This window comes from Penaeus japonicus, unplaced genomic scaffold (genome assembly GCF_977035675.1).
Source record: "Penaeus japonicus unplaced genomic scaffold, GWHDUDI00000001_assembly GWHDUDI00000016, whole genome shotgun sequence".
NCBI classification, from domain to species: domain Eukaryota; kingdom Metazoa; phylum Arthropoda; class Malacostraca; order Decapoda; family Penaeidae; genus Penaeus; species Penaeus japonicus.
The window spans coordinates 24,644,630-24,649,629 of record NW_028234418.1 but is presented as its reverse complement, the minus strand read 5'-3'; the positions used below and the strand labels follow the sequence as shown (position 1 = coordinate 24,649,629).

General features: G+C 37.9%; 1 non-coding gene across 1 annotated transcript; it reads right to left on the bottom strand.

Annotated features, from left to right (window-relative positions):
- Positions 1-2,262: 2,262 nt before the first annotated feature.
- On the bottom strand, positions 2,263-2,334 carry TRNAD-GUC (transfer RNA aspartic acid (anticodon GUC)). The gene has a single exon. It is a non-coding gene; the product is annotated as a tRNA-Asp (tRNA).
- Between the last annotated feature and the right edge of the window lie 2,666 nt (positions 2,335-5,000).

Below are 5,000 nucleotides of genomic sequence, written 5' to 3'. Positions count from 1 at the left end.
ATGGGAAAATATGTGGTAAAATAAGTAGAAATACAGTTAAGTATAAAAATGACACAGAAAGGGTCCAAAGTCTACGGATACAAACGCCACCAGTCACAGTCCACATCATACTAATACTCATAGACCTTCTAGCATGAGGTTAGCAGGGCTATGTAGCTGTTTCATATCATCTGATGTACTAACAGATATACTTACACTGTATACTAATTTTAGAATGTAATATCATGATCATTATCAAGTGAAGTATTGCATACCCACGCCAGAGCAGATTGCTGGGGTTGTAAATGAATATTTGAAGAGCTATGTGACTATCTTCTTCAGTCGATGTACATGATATGATCATCACAACATCACAAAACCTAAATTTGTGATGTAACTGCAACATATATTGTTATGACTATGCATCAAATGTATGAAAGCTTCCCAACGTCTGTGTAGATGGCTAGGGGGTAAAATATAGGACTAAACTAATTGCCGCAGAGCCAAGTATAAAAATCTACTGTTAAATTCTACGGATTTGTACACCATTACCTCAACTATGGACCTTCACAGGTTTTATACAATATATTAAGCAAACATTCTTACCTAACTCTATATCGATGGCTCCGACGACAGGTCCCTTACCGGTCTCAGGCTCTATGAAGTCCAACTTATGATTTACCTTCAAATGTTGGAAACGTATCAACATGTTTTATCATTTTTTTCGACTTTTTTCTATATTTCTCCATTGCTAAATATTGCTTAGTCTACCGAATGATCCTCAATGAGCGTTCCTTTGATATGTTTTCTATTACCAAATAACGACCATTCACTGATGGTCTCGACACTTAAGCCGGGAATTACGTCCGTGACGATGATGCGAATAGTAATTTCGTAAGTAGATATAAAGCCCAACTTTGTTCCAATTTCTAGACGACTATTGTGAAGTCATGTATTGCGATAAATTTAACTCAGGACGCAGTGACTTGCTAACTGAAGCACAATTCAGGATTACTTCGTTATTGGTTGCTTTGTTAAGCCATGCCTATCTATGGGTGGAATACGTTTTACTGTGGCCAGCACCAAGCAATTTAAGCATAGTTGGATGGTTGCATCTATCTTCTTGACAGTTCAGCAGTTTTACCTGGTTTCTCACCTCCCGGAATCATGTTCTGTACATTTATATATGATTTTACTGGTTTGTGATGATATAAGCATTCCTCATGACATGTTCAACCTCACAAACGGGATGGCACTAGTGACCTGCCTTGCATTCAATTGCATAATTAGCTCTCTGATCTAAATTACAAATTGAGTGTAGTTTATGAGGGAGTTGAGTGTCCTTGGCTGGACGACTCACGGGTGCGAGCTTCATGCTCAAGACATCCTCGTTCGATCTGCTCGAGGGCGTGGGCGGGAACGGTATGGGGGAAGGCAAGAGCCAAAGGCAGAAACTGAGGCTGCTAACCGTTGGCGTCGGCGACGAGCAGGGGAAGACTAGGCCGTCCGGGAAGGTGAAACTGAAAGGGTGATATTACAATAAGTTGATGAATGCATGGCCATTGTGCTAACAACCATTAATTCAACATGAAATCGCCTGCATAATAAACCATATGAAAAATCACTGACTCACCTCACGGACACTGCCAGAGGATTACATAGAATAGGAGGATGCTCAGTTTAATCCCAAGTTCAATTAAAAATTGCAGACTGGAATAAGAAATACTCCAGGAGTTCACAAGGTTCACAAATACCATTTTCTATGGCCGTCTAAATCCTCACATACTTACATAATCACTTAGGCAATCACTCAAGTTGGTACTTCTTTATTCTCATGCTACTTCTCAACAGTCGGCCTCGCAAGGAAACACATTCTCTCATCCCTGAAATGTAGCTTTACAAAACCAGTCAGCATATATCTGGCTTTCCAAGAAGGCGTTGGTTATCGCCACCAGGCCAGTAAGTGGCGTCTTTATGATCACAGATCAAGCAGTGAAATGCCACGCCTATCTGTGTGTAGCATTCATTATTTTCGGCACTAAGCAATTGACGGAAAGCTGGACGATTGCACTATTCTTCACAGTCCAGCACTATCCTCTTCATCTGTTTTTCACACCTCCCGAAATCATGCACTCTCTGCACATTTATGATCTTAGGATAAATCCTAAGCCATTGATGACTTGAGTGCTTCTTCCTTGCATCCAACGACGTGATCAGCTCACAGATTTAAAAACAGTATTAGTTGTAGAGAAAACACCATGCTGTCATAGGCAGGGTAAATGCCTCCCCGGCGGGGAATCGAACCCCGGTCTCCCGCGTGACAGGCGGGGATACTAACCACTATACTACCGAGGAATTGGTGGTAGGTAGAGCTACTGTCACAGTATTGATGTTCATTGCAATATACTTATATATTGTTATGTCTTATAACTAGATAGCTAAACTGTACCTTCTGGCATTCATTTAACTCATCTCCGGTAAGGAGTGTGAGAAAGAAAGAGTAATATTCAGGCAAAACAAAAGAGGAAAGGAAAAGTAATTGGAAAAACAGGGTGACAAAGAGGAGGATACAATTGCAATGAACATTAATTCTGTGACAGTAGCTCTTCCAAATACCATCCTCGGTAGTATAGTGGTTAGTATCCCCGCTTGTCACGCGGGAGACCGGGGTTCGATTCTCCGCCGGGGAGACATTACCCTGTCTAAGACCGCATGAGCAAAATCAACTGTAGATATTTATGCAAAATTATCTCAATTGGCACTTTCTACTTTAATTATCCGTTCAAATTCGCATTCTGTACCATTTTGTTACTCTCAATTGAAATATTAATTAAGTGTATTATTATAATGTGTGTATACACATCATAGTATTTTATTTAATGAATGGATATCATTTCTTGGTTAGATCTACGATATGGAAAACATAAGTATGCATTGGAAATATATTGATTTCCATAGGAGGACATGGGGGTAAGATTTGAAAGTAAAATACACTAAAGGAAAAATAATAATAATGATAATAATAATATTACATAAAAAGAAAATTTCCGATAGAGTCAACGGGTACGCCCATCAAGAGTCAAATTGTATGGGTGTACCTTACGAACCAATATACAGGTGTTCACTTCAGTGGTAGTCAGTAGTTCTTCTAAATTATTTCAAGGGGGATTACTTAGTCCCACGTCATTCAATGGTCTAAGTTAGGCCAAAAGCCTTCCATCAGAGAATTAAACCCCGGTATCCCGCGTGACAGGCGGGGATACTAACCACTATACAACCGAGGAATTGATATATGGAAGGGCTAATGTTCCAGTATTAATGTTACAGTATTTTTTGTTCCTTGCAATTGTATTCACCTCCTCCTAATTTTGGTTTTTCAATTACTTTTCCTTTCCCTTCTTGTTTTGCCTAAATATTACTCTCTCTCACGTTTTATAATATATATATATTTATATATATACATATATATATATATATATATATGTATATATATATATGCATATATATATGTATATATGTATATAATTTCTATATATATATATTCATATATTTCTATATATATGTATGTATTTATATATATAAATTTATATAAATATATACATATATATGTATATATATATATATATACATATATATATATATATATATATATATATATATATATATATATATGTATATGTTTATATATATGATTCTATTTATTTAAAGCTACATATTCATCAATCCTCTTTATAGGTTTACCTACCTGGTTTATCTACTTCTTTGCATAAAGTAAACAGCTACCGAAAACCATGTCTAAACCAGCTGACCTACATAAGACCTTCCAAGTAGAAGTTGGTAACCACCTGGCCAATGGATATCAGATTGTGAAGTATTGGTTGTCAGTAATTGTTAATTAAAAGAAGTCTAAAGATGGGCAACATATCGCCAGCATCTCATTAACTGTAACCGAGGTTATCGCATTGGTATACCTCCCCTTCTAATGTTTTGAGAATTTGAGAAATAAATCCCTTTTCTTCATGAAAAAGTGTAATATAATTCCTCACAGACTGCCAGTCTGGCTCCACAGAAGCCGATTCCAAGAAATATGAAAAGTGCAAAAGGAGGACAAAAGCGATTCGCACCTATTTCTTATAAAAAAAAATGTATATTGACAAAATGTACAGAAAAGAAAGACATGGCACTTTTCATCTGACTGGGTGCAAATATTGTTGGGGGGGAGGGGGGGGGGGCAACTGACCAGGCAGCTCGTGCATTTCCTTTCCAAGATGGCAGGCTGCTTTGGATGCTGTACTCCATCCCAAATTCAGTTAATTGGAGACTGGAATAAGAAATAATCCGTCAGTTTACAAAGTTAACATATATTCGTTTCTATGACAGTCTGAGTCATCACATACATATACAATCATTTATGCAATTCCTCCCACGACCCGGCAACACTTCTCAAGGGAAAAAAACATTCTCTCCTTCCAAATCTTTGAAAGATGCAAGGACATCTATACAACACTCGCATTAACTACTCGCTGATATGCATACCTATAATACAAGACCAATTATAAGTGGATTTCAAAGAAGGCGTAGTTTTCCGCCACTAGGCAAAATCACGCACTCCCTGTACATTCATATACTTCTTAGGGTAAATCTTCAGTCATCAATGACTAGACTGTTTCGTGATTCTTGGCACCGCATGCCATAGATGGATCATGTTGATGCAATCTCCAGCCACCTTCTGTGTCTTGCTATCTCGCCTAGATGTGTTCCATCTCTGACATCCAAATTCTTCGTCATCCAATATAACATCTTCGATCTCGGTCTTCCTCTTGCTCTTCCTCTTTTCTGTCCCTCTTTCTCTTCTTATCTCATGCCTAATGAAACCACATTGCCTTCTGTAGAATTCAGCATCTGGCTTTTCATGCCATCTTTTCTACCCATGATATCTTATGATTGTTCTGCTTCAATCCTCTTACATATTCGTACTATTCGTCCATGATTCGCATCCATACAGTAGCACTAACCAGGTG